A 20,992-nucleotide genomic window follows, 5' to 3' on the forward strand; every position below is an offset into this window, starting at 1 on the left:
TTACACATTTGATATGCCTCTTTACACACTTTTTGATCTCTAGTGAAATACAGTAGAAATACAGTTTCTACCAGGTTGTTTGTACCAGGTGTGTGTACCCGGTTTTCTCTCCAGATTGTTTGTCCAATCTTAGTTGTATGTTTCCACTCGCTCACGGATAAACCTCCAGAGAGCCCTCACTCCAACTCCAGCAACAGAGATCTTGTCGTTTCTAGGAATAGCTCTCTTGCCAGAGTTCACTGTTGAGCACAGTGCGGCACCACGAAAACAGCAGGAAACTACAGGAAACCTTGATCGGTTCGATGGTTTGAAAAACATTCACTCTCCTTTTCTTTGCTCGCCACAGCTTTGTGCAGAGGTTCCGAGGACTAAATGCTTTGATGCTGAACCTCCGTCTGCCTACGGAAATGTGCTAGCCAAGGCCCATAGAATTGCCTTGGATCACATCATTTTGTGTTCTAACAGCCGTCTCCCTGCATTGTCAAGCTACTCATGGCGAAGAGGGTGACCATGTTTATGTCCTATCTCTGACAAGCCATCACGATAACCGTAGGCGCACAGTCTCATGATGTATTAGGGAGCCTGCAGTACATTAAAGCGTGATGCAGTAGCGATGTCTGCCTGGTTTATGTGCACGCGTGCCTCCCAGGCAGAGCACATCACGGGGGGATGACCCCACAGATGTGGCAGGAGAGACACTGTTTCCACTGAGGTGTTCAAATCAGCCAGGCTGTTGCAAGACTCACTCCAACTTACCTGTGTTAGCGCATTTAAAAGAAATGGGACAGGAGTTAAAAATAGATAGCCTTCCGTATTCCGTATCCCCCCCCCCCCCCCCCCCCCCCTTTCCCCGTTTATAAGATGGAATTACAGCACGACTGCACTCCAGAAGCCACTTAAGTATGCTGTCTTGGAGTCTCAATTGTGATTTTGTATGCGTAGTGATGCTGAGGAACTACGGACAGCTCTTCACTGCAGGAACAGGAGAGTCGTCGTAACTCTGAGGACTATGAAGGTGTGTGTGTGTGTGTGTGTGTGTGTGTGTGTGTGTGTGTGTGTGTGTGTGTGTGTGTGTGTGTGTGTGTGTGTGTGTGTGTGTGTGTGTGTGTGTGTGTGTGTGTGTGTGTGTGTGTGTGTGTGTGTAAAAATGGAAGAGCGTGTGTAAAGCTTTCACAGTGCTAATGAGGCCAAGCGCAACAATACAACCTCCATCTCCTTTTCCACAGGGAAATAAGCGCAAAATGTTTGCTCCTCATAAACTTAGCCTGCATCATCATGCATTGAGTGTGTGTATGTGTGTGTGTGTACACGTGTGTGTGCATGTGTGCGTGTGTTTGTGTGTGCGTGCATGCATGTGTACATGTACACAGAAGTGCGCTCACCATTGTTAGGCACCAGGAAGTTCAAGTTATCTCAGCCTTCGGGCTCCTCTCTCTATTGCAGAGGGATTAATACTGTCCCGTACACAGCAGCTTCCCGCATCCTCACTCTATAAAGCAGCATGGGGTTAGCGCCCCAGGCAAGAGCAGAAAATTACTCTGCAATAAGACAAAAATTCAGCTAGCCCATAAAACAAGGGCCATGCTGAAATCATTTATCCAGTGCTTAAGCAGTATGGATGCCTTTCCACGCTGTCTCCCAGCACAAATGGAGTTCCTCTCGTAGAGCCTTTGAAAGCGACTAGACCATTTTGTCTCACTGTAGGTTAAGCTCCCCATAATAATGTATAGACTGCTTCACGTCTTAAATTTGCATGAGCAGTTGTCACAGGGCATTGAGAAATCAGCTGGAAGTGCGGCGTTATATTCGTGGATGATATTCATTTATAAATATTCAAATATGAACGATGGCTCTCCGGATTACACTGAGCTTCACTTTCTCGTGGTGGTGCCAGCAGCGACTTTTTTTTGTGCTTTACATTCCAGCTGAAAACTTCAAAGAGAAGAGGACACGGTGTGACCCAGCAGCTAGGCTGTCAGATAGGAATACATTATGGAGCTATCACACCTCGCACATCACACTCCACTGTGGCTCTTTGGCTTCCCCAGACACATGCTGTCAAGTTGGGCGATAGTCTGCTTGACAAAGGTGTTTCTGGTGTATTTCTTTTTCTTGTGTACTCTGTGTTTGTGTGTGTGTGTGTGTGGGTGGGTGTGCGTGTGCGCGCTTGCACGTGAGTGTGCGTATGCACACACGTTTGTGTCAGCGCGTGTACGAGCTGCCGTGTGTGTGCAGAAAGCGGTTATTTTGTTTGTCCCAGCGCTCATTACCATCCCTGCCTCTCTTTGATGAAGTGATCAATCCTCCATCAATTCATTTGTAGCAACAAATCAATTACAAGCTCCCATCAAAGGAGCGCCCCAGACCTCCAGAGTCCTGCCTGGCCCATGAAATATTCAGCGTGCGAATAGTGGTCCCTCGGCCCCTGCCGCCAGCAGACATGTTAAAGGACAACCTCAGAGGGACAGCGCAGACGGACATGTAGTGCAGGGTGAGAGGACACATCTCCAGCCTCTCGCGTCCTCTGTCTCGTCCTTTTCCCCGTGAATGTTAACGTGTTGAGGGACGACTGGCTTGTTTGTTAAAAAAGCTCCGCGTTTGCGTCGTCGTCGCGCTGCCTGCTTTTAGAACATTATTCCGCCAACCACGGAACCACAGGACCACAGAGGCTGTTTTCATGTGTAGCTATTTTAGGGCCTTCATCGCCATAGATTTTGCTTGACTTTTTATTACAACTGGCACCCTCCGAGTGTGTTGTGGTAAAGCGCGGCTCACAAAAGTGATCTCCTTAGCATATCAAAAAGAGCCAAACAGATGCTTTTTTTATCCCCCGACCCAATATTCTTGCCCAATAACAAACATATTAATAATGTAAAGATTTGTGTTAGCATATTCAGTTCAGGCAGTGCTTTTATCTTCAAATGGGTCTATCAGTAATTAGGTTGGTATTCAAACCAATTCAATGAACAAGCAAGCTTCTCAAATCAAATCTTGCTTTTGAAATGACCTTATGAGGGAGTGTGTACCTCATTACTGTACCTTGATATTTTAATGCTTGAAAAATACGTCGTTTGAGAATAGATGAAACAATGAAATTGCTTTTTAAATGCCATTGAAACAGATGTTAAATCTAGGTTTAGGTAATCATAAATTTATGTAGCATAACACATGACTCGAGGTTAGGTAATCAAAACTGGATCGTATTTCTTGAGCTGGGGGATTTAATGCCATTGTTTATCGATACGTTTATGTGTACAATTCAAAGTCACAATCAAACCAGGCGACTTTGAAGGGATAAACAGGAAATTAAAAACTATGCATTTTATCAGTCAACTGCAAAATCTAAAATGACTTGTGATGCTTCTCAGTAATTACAGTACTTTTTCCACATGACTTACCATGGAGTTCCTCTCAAATTGTCCAGTGCTAGCTCCAACAAACATGAACATGGAACATGTTAGAATCCACTGTGTTTTAACATGACTCTTTCGTGCAACTTGTGTACCATCGATTGTGTATGTGTTAGCTATGTACTGTAGGCATTCATTAGCCACACAATAGTGATGTCTGTGTAAAACCTCGGGCTTTCAAGGGTGCTCAGATCTCGGGCAGGTTGAGAAAGAAAAGGCTGCTTGTGTAGCTCTTAGTCTTTATAGTGCACAGAATCCTTTGGAGGAGCACGGTGCATGGCATTCCCCAGTGCATTGTAGCCAAGGGCCTCGGAGCTGGTAATTAAAAGTGCAGTGGACTGAGAAAGGCCAGCTCTCTCCCTCATTAAGGAGGAAGGTGAGGAGAGGAGAGGCGAAGCAGCCCTGCTCCAGAAACTGCAGATTAAAATGAGCCAGCACTTCACATGCCATTAGTGAGATGTAGTGACCAGTCACGTGCCTTGACGTGAATTACTTTTTTTGGGGGGAGAGATTGGGGGCATAGACGAAAGTTGTGCGATATCACAGTCCAAGGTCGTTGGTTGGTTGTGTTCTGCCAGGGTAAGTAGACTTGCACAATAGTCGGTGCTCTGACCCAAGCTGCTGGACGCACTGCAGTGATAGCGGGGTGGTGTTTGGTGAAACATATAAAATGGTTGGCTTTTCCTTTCTGTGGAACATAAGCACAAAGGATATTGTGTTTATACACATAGAGCTTTACATAAATATCCCTCAGGGTGGAAAATATGGCTCATTTGTTGGTGGTGAGATCAGGGCAGGAAGTGGTGCATTGGTGTGAGAGTTAGACAAAGTGAACGCTGTTTGGAGCGGTTAGCTGACAGAGTTCTGTGTGCCTTGGCTGTGCACTATACAGGGGGCTAATTTTAGACTAACATGCAACACCCTGCAATGTTGCTGTGAGAGGTGTCATTTCCCTGACCACTTTCCCTTGAACTGTACGCCAGTTCATAGCCATTTGTTCCCATGTGGAATGGACGTGCATCTGCTTGTGGATGTGATTAAAAGACAGTTGAATGAGAACTGGGAGATGCATGAGGGAAATGATCCATAACTATTGTATTTCTGTGAGCGATAATGGCAATATGAAAATGGCTCAGCCATGGTCAGCCCTCTCAGCGATTTGATGAGAAGCCAGACTGAATGGATCAAGATGGTCTCATAAGGATTTAATGAGATCCTCTAAGTCAACACATTGCCCATTTTAATGCCTCTCCACACCGGAAAAGGCCCTTTTGCTTAAGACGACTGGACTCATGAGCATAAAAGAGGGATATCTGCCCAGAAAAAGTGACACTTGAAGCTTATTGCAGGCTGCGTTTCATTTATTTACCACTAGCTATATCCTGACATTTAATTTGCCTCCCCCTTGCTTCTGAAAAATACAGCGTGGCCTCCAGGAAGTTAGTCGCCAGCAAGGCCTAGCGATAAAATCAAACTAGGCAGCCTAATCTCATATAGTGGATATTTATCAGCCCTACGCCTCCTCATTCCTTACGCGCCAGTCGGTGTCAGCAACATTCAAAATTCATTACTTTACCACTACCATTTATCTGAATGTGATTCCTATTTGGCTTGCTTGCCTTGTAGCTGTGGGCTACCTCTTGCTAGATTTGCTAATAAAACCGAGGCCATCTATCAGCCAATTTTGCTAGGATAACTGGGTTTTCAGTGTTGTTATTTAAAGAGCTGCTGTGTTGTGATTTGTCAGCGACGGCTCGGTAGGAACACTTCAAATCAATGGCTTCATTTGAAATCCACACATGGCACATACATCAAGCTATGTCAAGTGTTTATTTCATCTTGATGTGAAATGGGTTTTTATTGCATGTTTGTTTTTCCTCCGTTCACCCAGATCTCAAAACTGAACGGTTCAAAGCTCGGAAATTGCACAGGCATCAGAGACACATCCATTTTTTTCCCCCCCACACACGCTGGCCGCTTGGATAAAGACATCACTCATCATCCTGGTTTTTGTTGGTGTCATCTCAACACTGGTCACACTCTCTTTCTCCCTACTAAGCCATGACGGGCAATGTTGGCATCTGTGATTGCACGCTGATTGACTGAGTCAAGACAGCGGAAGGGCTTGTTGTGAAAGCATTGGAAGTGAGTGGACATCTGAGCGCTATGCTGGTCTTTCTGCCCTGTGCACCAGGATCAAAGCTCAGCAGTGAATATTCTAGAAGGCAGGACAACACACAAAGCCCCTCTATCTCTTTTACCTCCTCTCTCTACACTGCACAAATCAGAATATTGGCAGAAACCTAGGTTTAACAGATTTTTCACAAACCGATAACGTCGGTAAACCGATAATGAATATCGGTTTATTCCGTTTACATGAGCACGTCAATAACCAGATAACTACAAAGCCTGGATAATTATCAGTTTTTTTAGTGTGCATGTAAACGCACTCGGTGTCATCAAAGAGTTCAAATGTGTGTTTTTTGTGCCTTGGTTGTTTTTGTCTTTTTGGGCACATGCAGCTCTGGTTTAATGAATGCGGAGTGGCAGCTGATGAATGCCTTTCGTAGGTCATCCATGGATATTTGTGCAGGGCGTTTACCCAGAGCCCTGATCCTGTGTGCCCGGACAGGATTTGACTCACGGCCCAGCTGTGTCTCTCGACGCCTGTCAGTACAGCCAGGGACACTCAGGAAGAGAGAGAGAGAGAGAGAGAGAGAGAGAGAGAGAGACAGACAGACAGAGAGAAGAGAGGAAGTGCTCACTCCAGTGCTGCTGACACATCCATTCCAGGCAGGCCGCTCCGCTTGGCTTCCTCATCTCCAGGGAGGCTTGGCGTCGGGCGTCCCTCCCCCTGTTGTGCTGACCTCTCATTTCCCCACACCTGTCCCTATTCATAGCCCACCGTTTCCATTAGAATATAAAGGGGGGTGCGGGGGGGGGAGTGGTAGCAGCCGAGAAGAGATTAGAGGGACGCTGGGCTCTGTCTGTGTGTGTGTGTGTGTGTGTGTGTGTGTGTGTGTGTGTGTGTGTGTGTGTGTGTGTGTTTGTATGTGTGTGTGTGTGTGTGTGTGTGTGTGTGTGTGCGCACGTTTGTGTGTGTGTGCGCGTGTTTGTGTGTGTGTGTGTGTGTGTTTTGGGTTTTTAATGATGGCTTTCCTCACCGGGGGGGAAGCGTCACCCAAAGGAGGGTAGAGGAGGGGAAAGCAGCTGTGGCCCCGGCGCCTCCACATCACGTGCTGGGCCCCATCATGGGCCAGATGACAGGCCTCGCTCTCAGAGCACACACACATGACACTGCGGCGCGCCCGAAAGCAGCGCTGAGCAGACACAGAGCCACTATTACTGGACCGTTGTGGGGTGACCAAAACAGACCTTCTGTCCAGCTCCTTAACCCTTTGCTCACCTCCGCCACCAACAACCCACAGAAGCCAGGTCACTTAGCTGTCCACCTGAAGCCTCATCCCACGCGAGCACGTCCGTGTTTGTTCGCTAACAGGTAACTGTGCGCCTCGTCTCTGGCCTCAAGTTGTTTCCAACCAGAGCAAACCCCACCATTATCCCTTTGAAGTGATTGCTATTTGTCAGCTTGTCATTGAGCGCTCAAAATGGCTCAGCGAGTGTTTGAAGGCCCAATTGATATTGCGGAGACACAAAAGCCTTCCTGACCAATTCAGTCTGACTGTTCAGGGCTGCCAACAGGCTTTTTGTTGGCCGCTCAATGACCATGATTTGTTTAATGAAGTTGCTGTGCTTCAGATCGCTGGTCACTTCAAAGCTGGAGAGCGCTGCATACAAAGGGAGTCAGTCTTGGATACACACAGTCATTGTGAAGAGGAAACCGTGTGGATTGTGCTTTTTTTTTGCCGATAGCTTCTTTGTAGTTGAAGCCTTTTTTCTGTCTTTTTGATGCAATGGAGCCATTTTAGGTTTAATCAGACCAATTTACATGATCAGTCCTACTTGTTTGACATGACGTTTCAGCCTAGTCTGTGGGTTGCTGTTTTCTCCATATCCGTATTCATCCCAATCTGGGTGCATCTCTGTCAGCGTAGCAGATATGTATTTTGTTTGTTTATTCCACAGACATGTTGCAGAATGTATATCTTGTTTGTTTACTTCGCAGTCTATTTATTTACCACACAGAAGTTTTCCCCCTTTTGAGGAGACGTGGTGCGCGCCTGCACTGCTTGCTCCGCAGAGAGCCGCTATCATTAATTCTGATGAGCGGGGGAGGCGGAGGAGACGTCTCGGGCGGAGCCGGGGATCGGGCCGTGGAGTCATTAAGGCTTGCGGGGGCCCCGCGCTACCTGCTCCATTCATCTTCTCTCCACGCTCCACGCATGGACGGGAAACAGCAGAGTGAGCAGACGCCAATTGGAATAACAGCGTCGCCCTCCTCCCACTCCTCTTCCTCCTCGTCCTCCTCTTCCTCCTCATCCTCCTCCTTGGACTCCTTCAGCTTCTTCCCATGCTCCAGACCTCCTCCTCCTCCTCCGCCGAGCGAATGCCACAGAGGCATCAGAAATTCACTTGCAGACAGTGGGCTGATTTCCCCACCGGGCCATTCCATGGCCGTAATGACTCGCTCTGGCTCCAATCATGGGGCCCGCGGTGGGGATGGATGGGAGGTTGTCAGGCCTGCGTGTGTGTGTGTGGTGTGTGTGTGTGTGTGTGTGTGTGTGTGTGTGTGTGTGTGTGTGTGTGTGTGGTGGTGGTGGTGGTGGTGGGGGCAGCTGCAATGTGCCAGGCGTGGGCTTTTGAACATGTGAGCTATGCATTTACGAACAGTCAATGCAGATGGAAAGCGAGAGCAAGTCAGAGGGAGAGGATGAATGAAAGACAGAAAGCGAGTTTTCCCTCGGCCTCTGAGGTGATGTGGAAGGCGGCGGGCCACTCTGCATGCAGGGACAGTCGTCGGTGGCAGCGCAGCGCAGCTCTCCTCTCCCCCCCCCCCCCCCCCCCCTCTCCAGCGCCGACCCCCCCCCCCACTCCTCCACCGTTGCTCCTCATTACATAAGCGCTCCGTTCATCAGAGCTCCGCCATGCATAAATAAGCAGGCGAAAAAAGCAGGGGAGGTGGAGGAGGAGGAGGCAGGCCATGCAAATGAGAAGGAAGCGGCTTGGTGTGCCTGTCTGTCCCAGGATTAAGGGAGACATGCTCTTGGATTTGTTGGATGCATTTTTAATAGTCGAGTCAAGCTGAATGAACTCGACTCAGCTGAATCACTCACGAGCGGTTCCGATGTCGCCAGGAAATGAAGATGTTTCGCCGTCATTTCCAGGACATCAGCTCGCTCAGCCGTTTAAGCGTCGCCTAATTGGGTTCCTATTGAAAACGTATCGGGAGAAAATGAAAACGATTGTTTTGGCACAAATAGATAGCATCGCATATCTCGGTAATATCACGTTGTTTTTACGCTGACAGCACTTCCTGTGAGCCACACTATGGGTGATGGAACAATGGTTGCTACAGCACACGCTATTATCTGTTCCCACCATCTCCCCTGGACCGCACACACTGGCTGGCTCGCCTAATTATCGACCAGTACCATGTGCATTTCTCATTGCGCATCAAAACCAGTGTTCGCCTGCCGAACACAAGACGTAACTGCCAAAATGTTTTGACAGGGTGCCCACCTTTGACAATGACAACAGCAAAAAAAAAACTTGTTCTTTACATCAAAGCTCAGAGACGGACCCTTTGAGCGGCGCTGCTCTGCTTGTAATTTTCCACTGAGCAGTCTCCATGTCATGTCAGAAGCGTCTCTCAAGTGATGCCAGACTGATATCCTGAAAGCCTCGGGCGCTCCTTTCATGCTCATCATCACTATTTCCCTATTTCCCAAAAAATTGCCTTTTCATCTTCCAGACTGGGGGATGGAGGTTGTAAAGCTAAAACAATTGCTACTGAATATGATTGAATTCGTGGCCTGCATTGTTTAGTGCCTGGTCTCTCACGTGTGAGAGCCTCTTGTTTGTTTATGGAAGACAGCGAAAATCTTTCATGGCTGATACAGTTAAAAAGCTGTGTGTTGTTCGCCTGCACATTCATGATTGGGTCGGCTCTTGAGAGCTTTCAAATTGCAGGATGCATGTTAACCTGAGGCCTGAGAAGTGGTCCCATGGGAATTTCATCCATCACAATCTCAAAGCTAATTTCATAGTCCATCAAACCCGTGTAGAGCGGGGAGGCTGTGTGTGCAATTACCCCTCTCGGTCTCTACTGTAACTTACATCACAGTTGGCCTGACAGGTGTGCTGCTGTCTGCATTTATCACCCTCTGGCTCTTAAGTGTTTTAATTATCACACCCACCAACACCCACCATTGGATGGCCAATTAGCACACAAACAGACTTCATTTCATATCACTCCATCGCATTTTTTCCCCCCAATCACGTCTCTGTTCCAGCAATATTGAAATGGACGGCGTTGGCTTTGATTCATTGTATTGCAGGTTACCATGTACCTGTCAGCATGAGTGCGTGTATGTGTTCCATACTTCACAGTGTGTGTGTGTGTGTGTGTGTGTGTGTGTGTGTGTGAGTGTGTGTGTGTGTATGTGTGTATGTCTGTGTGCATCACAGTGCCAATTGTAGTGCGTGCTTAGGCCCATCTGTTGGTGTGTGGAGGTAATTGTGTAGGAGACGGCACTAGCGCTCATCCCCAGCCCCGCGCGGCAGCAGGCCCAGTGTTTGTGCCCGGAGCCCAAGCTGTTCATTACCGGGCGCGGGCTTCAGGGGGGACGGACAGGGCCTCCCTCCAGCAGGTGCGGCGGGGCCATCGATTGCCAGCGCTGGTGGCAGACTGGCCACTGATTGGCTCTTTGTGACGCAGCATGGTCCCCACGCTAATCCCCCACCCCGCACCCCTTCTCACGGTCCATCTCACTCACTCTTGTCTCTTTTTTTCTCCCTCTCTCTCTGTCTTTTCCTCTCTCTCTCTCTCTCTCTCTCTCTCTCTCCCTCTCTCTCTCTCTGCAGCTCGTGATTCGCGTCCTCTGCCGCGTTGCACGTCCGCAGCTCTGCTGATCAGGACTAAGTAGGCTGCAGCCCACAGGTATGTCTTCACGCATCGGCTCTATTTTTACCCTGTTCTTAGCCGCCCAGCAGGAGAGCCCGTCTCTCTGCCAGTCTTTCTTCGCCTTCTCCTACCCCCAGTAGAACCTGCAGCACTCGCTCGTCCCCCAACACAGCAGCCTCTGAATGGGGGGGAGGGGGAGCCCACTATCCAGTACCTGTGCCCCTTATCGATCGAGCTCCCCAGTCACCAAAGGAGCCACAAACATAACTCAAGTGCAAGGGCTCATCCATGATTGGAGTGTGTGTTTGGCGCTGCCGCTGTTGTGTGCCGGCGCTGGAAGTGCATCCAGACCGCCCGCGGAGCTGGAGATAACTGCTCAGTGGAGGCCCCCCTCAGTGGGCGCGCAGCGGCTCACCCAGCCCATCCCGCCTCTCCCAGCCCCTCCGCCCCACCGCCCCTCCGCCCCGCCGCCCCGCCGCCTGCGTGCCTCTGTGGCTCCTGACAGGGAGCTTAACTCATCTCACACTCACAGATAGATTCCCTGTTCCACTTGAGGTGTGCGTGTGTGTGTGTGTGTGTGTCTGTGTCTGTGTCTGTGTCTGTGTGTATGTGTTTGTCAGTGAATGTGTTTGTGTTTGTTGGAGCTTTTGTCGTTTCACATGTACAGCTCTGGAAAAAATTAACAGACTACTGCACATGTACATAACTGTGTGTTTTTGAGGGTTTGTGTGTTATCTTCTTCATTGTTTGTATGTACAGTATTTGTTGGGGGCCTACTGTATGTTTATAAGTATAAGAGTGTTCAGGTATGTCTTTGTGTGAGTATGTCAGTGTGTGTGTGTGTGTGTGTGTGTGTGTGTGTGTGTGTGTGTTTCTATGTGTATCTGAGTCACTGTGTGTGTGTGTGTGTGTGTGTGTTTCTATGTGTATCTGAGTCACTGTGTGTGTGTGTGTGTGTGTGTGTGTGTGTGTGTGTGTGTGTGTGTGTGTGTGTGTGTGTGTGTGTGTGTGTGTTTCTGTGTGTATCGTGTGTGTTTCCATGTGTATCTGAGTCACTGTTTGTGTGTGTTTGTATGCAGCCTGTCTCTGTGTGTGTGTGTCTGTATGTGTGTGTGTGTGTGTGTGTGTCTGTGTCAACAGCGCCTCACCTAATTATATCACATCCTTGGCATGCTGCCCCACGCCCTGCCTCCTCATGCCCTCCAGCCCTCTTGCTTCATGGATCACTTAGGAGCACATCAGGCTACGGCTAGCCAAGCTTAGCACTCTTGCATAAAAATGCAATTTCAAGAGGCTGCACAAATTCAGGAACTTATATCACCCTCGACCGTAATTCCATTAGCACCCAAATGTGTCAGAACAAAGCAAGCCCTTTATGAGCTGGACACACTGACTGGCGTTCCTCGTCCTTTCAAAGGCGACGCTGTCTCAAAAGCAGCTGGCTGTTGCACAGACAGGCCATGACTGTGCTTCCATGGTGCATTAGCTGTGGCATGAACCATGAAAAGAGTCCCTATATTCCCAATTACCTCCTGCATTTTGACTCCCAGACAGCCCCGCGTCTCCTTTTGTGACATTTATTGGAAAGGGTCTATAGAGATATTTAATTGTTGTGTTTACTCTACACCGGCACCTCTGCTCTCTTGGCTTCCTCCGTGTGAAGGTGATGGCAATTTAGCACAGCTTCAGCATATTCATTTGTGCTGTAATAACCTAAGCTGCCGTGAATGGCGGAGGGGGCCATCATCAGCAGAGACAGTGTATCTATTCTCAACTTTCATTAGCGCCAGAGAAAAGCCTCGCCGGCAAATCAGGCTGCTCTCAGCGCTCCTTATCCTGTTGGTAAACATTGCCTTATATCTGAAAGTAATGATGGCCCTCTCAGCCGCAAATTATGCCTAAGCAGCTGTGATTTAAGGGAGCATTAAGGATTCCGCGCCCGACTCGGCAGATCAACACCGTCCCCCAGCGCCTGCCTCGCCTTTGTCTCCTGCCGAATAAACATTGTTTGTCACCCTGGGTCTCCAGGTGCCCAGTTACCCTGCATAATAGTTACTGAGCACGCTCGTCCTCATTTTGTTCCCCCTCTCCCCTCCCTCCTTCCCCCCCTCCCCCTCTTGACATATCTGTTCTTGATGGTGCTTTCATTACCGCAGAAATCCTCCCTGCCCAACTCCCTCAGTAACTAAGGTGCGCTGTAATGCATTTTTCCACTAACAGGAATTTGTGCAACCCCTGTGCAAAGGGGCACGCCGTTTGCTGCGTCGCCTCCTGATGCATTATGAATGGCGGCTAAACAGGATGCAGGTGTGCGGAGAATGCCTTCTCCTCTACATCACCTCAGCATTCCAGTGACACACTTCCTCCTGCTGCCCCTGCTCCTCTGTTTGGACTAGACACAGAGAGAGTGTGTGTGTGTGTGTGTGCAGGTATTCCCAAATGAGGGCTCAGAGTGCTGCACAGGCTCCACATGCAGAGAGAGTACGTGGGGCTCTCCAGCCCAGCAGTCTCACCAGACTGACGCAGAGTTTCTCTTCGCTCTGCATCCTCATCTCCTTGCTAACAGAAGCCACAGCCTATTTCCTACTGAGCCATCTGGACTCCTTTTTTCCCAAACAAACCAACCCTTGAGGTTTGTCACCTCCTCTCTACTAGATCATTTTTTATATATTTGAAGTATAAACAAGATGGAGTTAAAAGAGTGTGGATCGTGTGTTTGGTCCCGAAAGAGAGCGCCTGAAGAATGGCCGAGCGCAGCCAGTCTCTCACAGATCTCCCGTCATTATCTGATTACAGGCCTCATTTAAAACGGCCTCCCTAATCCCCCAGATTAGTGCGAGAGGTACTATCGCCAATGAGGCCTGAAAACGGCGGTAAACCGCAAGAGCCTGGGATCCTCCCCTCCCTTGCCGAAGGCTGGCAGAACCGCCTCTCCGCAGCGGCGGCTATGATGGACGGCCCCGCGCTAGACTGGCAACCTGCGGGCCGCCAAAGGTAACGCCAGATAAAAGTTGGCACAGAGGGGAGCGCCTTCAAAGTACATGTCCGCATCACCGACAATTCTCCACTCACCAAGGAGCCCTCTCCGGTCGGTCGGGAGGAAAGGAGGCAGACAGACAGTGACTTCTGAGAAGGAAGTTCAGAAGTGGAACACCACCTTAAATTTGATCAAAGGCGCTCCGGCTCAGAAGCTTGTAAGGCCCGGGGTGCACTCCTTTCCCCCCTTTTTTTCTTCTCGTTCTTGTTCTCTCTCTCTCTCTGTCTTTTTTGAGGGTTTTGTCATCTGTCTGTATGTAGACTGGAAGGGGTGGGGCGGGACCCAAAGCTGCCAAAAAGTGATTTCAGCGAGTTTTCATCTTTTTTTCACTCAAGGCCAAAACTGTCACTTTTGTCCCATTTTTTTTTTTTTTTTTTTTTTTTCATGACAGTCTGGCTCTCTTGTTGCTGGGTTTCACAATACTTCTATTTAGGCCAAACAAGGCATGTCAAAAGAGCACAACCAATCAGTGGTAGTGGATTGTCTGCTGTCCTTTTGAAGTCATTGAGTTTTTATTGATAAAATCATTTTAGTCGCATTGGATGAAAAAGTCTGTGAAATACTATCTTAAGCTGTAAAATATGTACCGTCGTAATCTATTGTGCAAAATTCAGTTGGATCAGTGTCTTAGGAGATTTTCTATGACCATGTGAAGTAGAGATTTGTAATCATCCAAAAGAGCCTAGTCCCCGCTCTTTGACGTGCATTGGAAATGACGGGATACACAATGGTCTTTCATTTTTTATCATTCCTTGAAAGAAATTACACACTTCAGCTGAGGCATCTGCCACAACCCAGATCGGCCACTCGCCCGCCGCCTGGAAGCTGAAGAGGATCTTACATGAGTACTCACGGCTCAATCAGTACTTTCACTTATTCAGAAGCACTCGCAAAAAGCTCTCGTCTCTATTGAGGAGACCTCAAGACATGGCCCTTATGGCACTCAACAATGCCCAGCCCCTAACAGAACATTTCCTCTAGGGTGAACATTAGGTGATAATAATAATAAACCCTCTGCAGACTTGTCACTTACTGAAGGTTACTGAATGTCTGACCTACTGTAAACTCCCGAGAGCAATTCATCCTTGTGATATACATGGTGGAAATGATGACCAGCTTCAGGTCTGGGTTGTCCTGATATCAAATCATCAAGGTCTTGCCATTTGCATCAATATTCAAACATCCTAATAGAAGCTGATCATAGAAAGCCATTGCTTCAGACAAATTACTTACCAGACTATTCTTCGAATCTCCACGTACATTATAAATATTCTCCTTTGAGAAATGTTAATGTTTCTTCAAAGTGCCATTTTCTTGAGATAACTGAATAGACTGCACACTGAACAATGACAAGGCATTTTAAGTGCTAAGGTGTTGAATAATACAATGCTACAGGGGCTTTGTCTCTTTTGCAAGATTGCTCTGCTAGATGTCTCATCATTTCCCCCATGGCCCTATTAATGAAACATTCTGCTCTACAAAAACAGCACTTCTTGGGTAACGTCAGTAGACCACATGGGTTTATAATCACTCCCATGAAGTGGGATTTAAAGACCATGCTGTCTCTGTCAGGTACCTGTAAATGGGCTAAATTCTTCCCGAGCACCTACCCTGTTATTATCTCTGCTGATACAGCAACACACCGTCTGACGGCGCTGTCACGTTTTCTTTTGTGTTGCATCTGCTCTGACGGGTCGGCTTCCGTGGGAACATGACGCATTCTCTACGTGGCAGGACCCGTTTTTCCTGTCCTGTTACGTCTGAATCCACTTCTCAAAGTTGTTGAGTCAGAACAGCTCTATGTCATCCCCAGGTGGCAGCCTCAGGAACATGGATGTTCCTCTCAGTAGTGGCTGTCATTTGTGCATGGTGCCACTTGCACAAGCCACTCCAAGGCCTCTCTGGGGTTCAGACAGGCTCCCTGGTCAAGTTGCCGCCGGACTAATGATTTGATCAAGCAAGATTGTGGACACTGGAGAGCATTGCAGTCTGATGACCACTTGAGTCATAATATGGCGGCGTGCTCACTTTTTATCCCCTCTTTGGTCGCTTCGTCAGACAGGCTGGCAAACGGCTTTCAGTCAAAACATGATTGCAGTTTGACTGTGGAGGCACGAGCCTTCTGCTCACCTTGGCACCCATCCAAATCTCCCATCCCATTTGGGCTGCCACAGAGTAGAGCTTTTTAACACTCCAAACCCCTCACAGAGACCCATCTCGTGGCTCAAATAACAAAAATAGATGATTGTCCCTGCTTAAAAGTCATAATCTCAGTTAAAGTGGAAAGGTTTTTGAAAGGTTTTTTCAGTACAAATTGTGTGATGCCATCTAATCCTATCAAGTCTGAATAGTAAGAAGCGTGTTTGTCTGCATTGAAATGCATGTGTTCGTGCAAACCAAATAAAAGGTTTATAAGCATTTTTATGACCTACCTCCAGGTCAAAGGCCGGGTGAGTCAAGGTGACCATATGTTTTTTGCCCTAGATGTTAACCCTAAATCGTCCCATATTTCAACCGAATTCGCACTGCCCCACTTTACTAGACCCCTACTACCTGGGGCTTTTCGGATAGGGGACATGTTCTGTCCGACCGTATTTTTGATGGAATGTCCAGATGCAGGGTTTTCTCTTGAGCCTCCATGTGTGTGCCGAACATATGATGCAGTTCAGCGAGAGAGAACAGGCTCATTTGGTCCAAATCAATATCCATTCTGATCAGGGCACATAACCCTCTCGCAGACTATCGGGTCTAATTGGCAGTGCGTCTGTGTCTAGATAAAGGCGGCTAAATGCCACGGAATAGCACCACTTCATCGATCGTGTCAGCTTTCGGGGCGTCTTATTGTCGAGCGTTCTGCTTTGTGTTCATGACACCTTTAAAGATGTAATTAAAGCGCGTGCGGTGCATGCGTGGGGCCGAGGCGAGGTGTGAACGTGTGAAGCCCACGCTGCCAGGCACGGGAAGTCGGTAGTGTGCGCGCTGCGCGGAGCCAAAATGGCCCTTTGACGAGAACCACGTGCTGTTCCTCAGCGCTCTCTCCCACGGCTCTGGAGCTGCACCACCGAAGGCACTTGTGACGGTGCCGTCGCACACACCGCGTTGTGGTAAATGGTTAATCCCAACTCCCTCCTTTTGTTGTTTGTTTAATCTGATTTTGATAGCAGCGTGTTTGCACTCTCCCTTTCAGTCTGTGTGTGAGTACACAGTTTTAGAGAGGGAGAGAGAGAGGGAGGGAGAGTGTGTGCATGCATGTGCATGTCTGAGTCATTTCTCTTTTATAGGACACCTTGTCCATTGCTCAGCTTCTCTTGTTGTCTTCAGAAGAACCAAATACCCTCCAGTTATTTTGTGTACAGTTAGCTTCTAAAGCACCAGCTTTGCCTGCTCAATTTAGCCGCGTTGTAGGATAAATCCACCGTTGTTTCATTTGTATTCCCAGCCCATGCTGCCGGAGCCAGAGTCTCCTGTTTGTTATCATTTATGCGAGGAGGGAACTGGTCTGGAATTACATCTGCTAAAGAAGTCATGAGCAACATGGTCTAAATGAATGAGCCTTATGAAACGACTTGAAATGTACTGTACATATATAAATAAATAATCGGCCGGTGGAGGAGCATAAATGAGAAATGGATTGCATGTTTCCTTGTCTCTCTCGGGCTAATTGTAGTAAATTAAATTTGCAGTCGCTGAAGTCATTTCACATCTTGGCTGATTTGGCAGGCCACCCTGGCGGAGCTGAGCCAGGCGTCTCAGTGCAGATCACAGCGTATTGATCATCATGCGTGGATGCATAGAATAGAAACATGTTCATCCCGGGGGAAATGGCTCAATTCTTCCAGTCTGGCTTGATGTAATGGATTGGATTTACATCCCTTCTATAAAATGCATAGTAGATCTCCCCAGCTGTAAAACACACAGACAGGCTGACAATGTAGGTTATCATCAGAAAAACATATGACCACATACGGCTGTGGCAGATTTCCTGTTCTTTTGTTTCTGTTGCCTGCAGTAGATGAATGCATGTGCTTGTGTATTCTATATGCCCTTTTGGAAGAGTGGTGTGATAACAAAATAGCAACAAACAGAGTGATGGAACAGATAAGAGTCTTTATTTTAGGACATTGCCCAGCTTGAGTATGCGTGCGTGCATGTGTGTGTGTGTGTGTGTGTGTGTGTGTGTGTGTGTGTGTGTGTGTGCGTTTGTGGGCATGGCCGTGTGAGTATGTGTGCGTGTTTGTGTGTGTCAGTGTGTGTGTGTGCGCGCAGGCGTGTGTGTGTGTGTGTGTGTGTGTGTGTGCACGCACGCTCGCGTGTGTTATGCCAACCTGCACATTCTTGTTCTGCACTCTGCTCGTCGGGCTGCTGCTGCTGGTGTTATCTGCTATCAACCCCCTCTCTGCAGACCTGAGAGAAGCAAAGGTAATGAGATTAGTCTGGAACGTGTTTACACATTCTGATGCATATCAAACAGAGCCAGCTCCATCACACCAACATACCACCCCCCACCCCCACCCCCACCCCCACAGCTGCACATGCATGATCCGGAAGCGGTCGGAGACACGTCGTACGTTCACCATTAGCCAGGACCAGAGCGCTGACCTTATTGTAAGTGCTTAAGCATGCATCCCACATGTGCGCACTGTACTCTCAAAGCTCTGCCTCCCATTGCGGCGTGCCTGTGCATGCTAACTAGCGGATTATGTATGATGCGCGCATACATTAGGAGGTCATCAGGGAGGTCCCAGACTTCAACTAGATTTGCTGTCTCACTGTATGTCTTTTTTTATGAGGACAGAAGGACTGCTTTACTATGGTGTGTCTTTCCTATTCGACTTGACAATGTGTGCCTTTGTGTGTCTTTCCCATTTGACTTTGACGCCGACTTAATAAGCGGGTAGGGCATTTTTTGGTTTATAGACAAACGCTCTCCTTTGACATGTATGAAGCTGGCAGGTGTTTAAATGGATTTAGGAGTGTTTTGATGAGGCCCGTATAGATCCATCTTACGTAGATAAGGTGGACTGAAATCTTCCTGATCCCCATGGACAGAGCTCTCATTATTTTCAGTGGTTTCTCACGTTTTACGGTGACCGAGCCCCACACAGCACAGCAGGCTTTAATGATCAATGTCTCTACTCAGATGCCAGAGAGTATGATGTAGCCGACTGTAGAGCAAAGAGGTCAATCTATTACAAGCAGCCAGACCCAAAAAAAAGCGTCTATATTATGTCAACTTTGGCAGCTGGTCGTTACTTTAGTTTTGTCACTCCAGTAAAACAAGCAGTGAGCATTCTCATAATGAGAGAACAGGATCTTAAATCATCATTTGAGACTGGACTTCAAAACAACTGCCTCGTGCCTTTGTCAAGAAGCCCATTAGAGGGTAATGATTTAAAGCGAGTTTCCTCCCTCGGAGCTGCTCGCACAAAACATCCCCGCCCGTAGACTTCACCTTGTGTCAGCACGTTAACGGGACATAGCGGCCCAATCACAGGCCACAGAGGCTTACGCCACCAAAGCTTAATTGTTTCGACAGGCCCCAGGGTTGGCTCAGTCCTGTGTCATCAGCCAAAACAGTCCATTCAGGCCATGTAACAACAAACCTCTGCCTAGTGCAATCATCTACTCTTGAACAGGCGTCCGGCGGAATCGCCCTTAGCGGGACTTGTTGCGCCATTAAAAACTGCTGTGATCGTATCCATTTTGACAGCTAACGACCGGCACTTAGCTCCAGCCCACATGAGGCGTAACCCACTCATGCAGAATATTGCACTGCGACAAAGAGAGAGAGCTCTGGCCACTGCTCCGAGCCCTGCCTCCTTTTATGTCTCTGTACTACATTTGGACGGCTTGTTTATTGATCGGTTTTCCTGTGTTTTGACCAGACATCTTTTCATTTTTCATTTATTGATAGGCTTTGGCATATTTTTATATTTTGCAAAGGCATGAGAATGAATGATTGAGCTGAATCTGTCCTTGTCTGTGGAAACAAAAGTCTGTTTGATTCCCAAGAATTTAATCACTGTATGGTCTCCTGGCTCTATTAAGGATTGTCTTAACAGCTCGCTGTAGATATCAATAGTGCCTTTGATTATTTTTTATTAGGCGCCACCAGACTTGATTCATTTACTCTCTAAAATTACCCCATTTAATATTACCAGCCTCACTCCAGTGGATAAATTGCCTTTCAGGAATGCATTATTTTTTAGCATAGAAATTACATGCTATTTAATCACAGAGAGGTAGTTCATAGCTATTTCCTCTTTTTCACCAGAAATGACTTTAAAACTCAGATTTATGCCAGATTATTGAGTGTGGGTTTTGATGTCTTTTTCAGTACATTTCCTCATACTCATGTTCAATTGCCTACCATAAGAATTTCTGAAAGAAAGAAATACTTACCGTATACTTTTTAGATATATTGAATGTGAGAAAATGCTTTATTACACATTAGAAAAGCATCAGTTAGGGAATGGGGCTTAATGGCTCCTAGTGATGATTGATGGGATGACAGATGACTAACTACCCTTACTTCTGTTATTCATGAACACAGCAGTCAGGGAATCTCATCCAAAGATCATGTCACAGTATGGCCTTTCCAGAAAGCACCTGGCAAGGAGCAGACACGAGACATGAGTGCAACTATAAAGGGAAATCAACATTCATTCATCATCACAAATTTGGTATTGCTTCTAGCTGGGCTGTTTGGTATTTTGTGCGTGTGTCTTTTCCTTGTGTGTGATACATTATTTACACGTTGTGTATTTACCAGAGCTTATATCCGAGCAAATGAGACATTGTGAAGAATACCACACTGTCCAGTGCAACATTGTGTTTACGTTTGAAGAGAGAAGGAGAGAAAATGTTTGAGAGGAAAGCTGACAGAGCCTGCTGAGGTGAGATTGTTCTCAGCACAATGCTGTTACAGAAATACCCACCTCTGACAAGAAAACAGCAGGGTGTTTAGACACTGCGCGAAGACATCCACAACCACTGGAAGCTGAGAAAAAAAAAACCCTTACTGTCTGTCTCACAAAAACTCACATGCAGAGTACTCAGCCTGTGGAAGTATCGGTATCGAATTGGTGACTTGAGTCTACAGCACCACAGAGTTGCTGCTGCTGCATCGCCTTCAATTCACCAGCCAAAACATCTGAGGAAGCTGTCACTAAACATCTGGTAGTAACAAAAACAGGCGTGGAAAACCCCAAGAGTTGAGGGTCATTTGTTGTGGATTGCGGCGTGCGGAGGGAGCGTGGGGTTGGTGGGGCGGGGGATGAACGTGGGAGCACTTGAGCGAGAGCTTTTCATGCTTGTGATGTGGTTTAGTCCTGACCTTGAGATGAAAGTGAACGGGAGGTTTACAAACACAGCAATAAAGCTCAGAGGCTCCATCTGTCTCTGCGTCTCTCTCATGGGCCGGGGCTCATTGTGATTAAATGCTCACAAAGACAGACGCCTTTGTTTCCTTGGCATTTTTTCAAAACAAAAGATTGACCCCCCCCCTCCTCCTCCTCCTCC

The 20,992-nt window shown here is 47.6% G+C and overlaps 1 protein-coding gene across 1 annotated transcript in view; it reads left to right on the top strand.

Moving 5' to 3' along the window:
* Window positions 1-20,992, top strand: part of mid2 (midline 2) — a 98,454-nt gene that overhangs the window by 13,046 nt on the left and 64,416 nt on the right. Inside the window, exon 2 of the mRNA XM_062524419.1 lies at window positions 10,395-10,470. The gene's annotated coding sequence lies outside the window, so the exon portion shown is untranslated. The remainder of the gene's footprint in view (window positions 1-10,394; window positions 10,471-20,992) is intronic.

This window comes from Sardina pilchardus, chromosome 21, assembly GCF_963854185.1.
Source record: "Sardina pilchardus chromosome 21, fSarPil1.1, whole genome shotgun sequence".
In the NCBI taxonomy this organism is placed as follows: Eukaryota; Metazoa; Chordata; class Actinopteri; order Clupeiformes; family Clupeidae; genus Sardina; species Sardina pilchardus.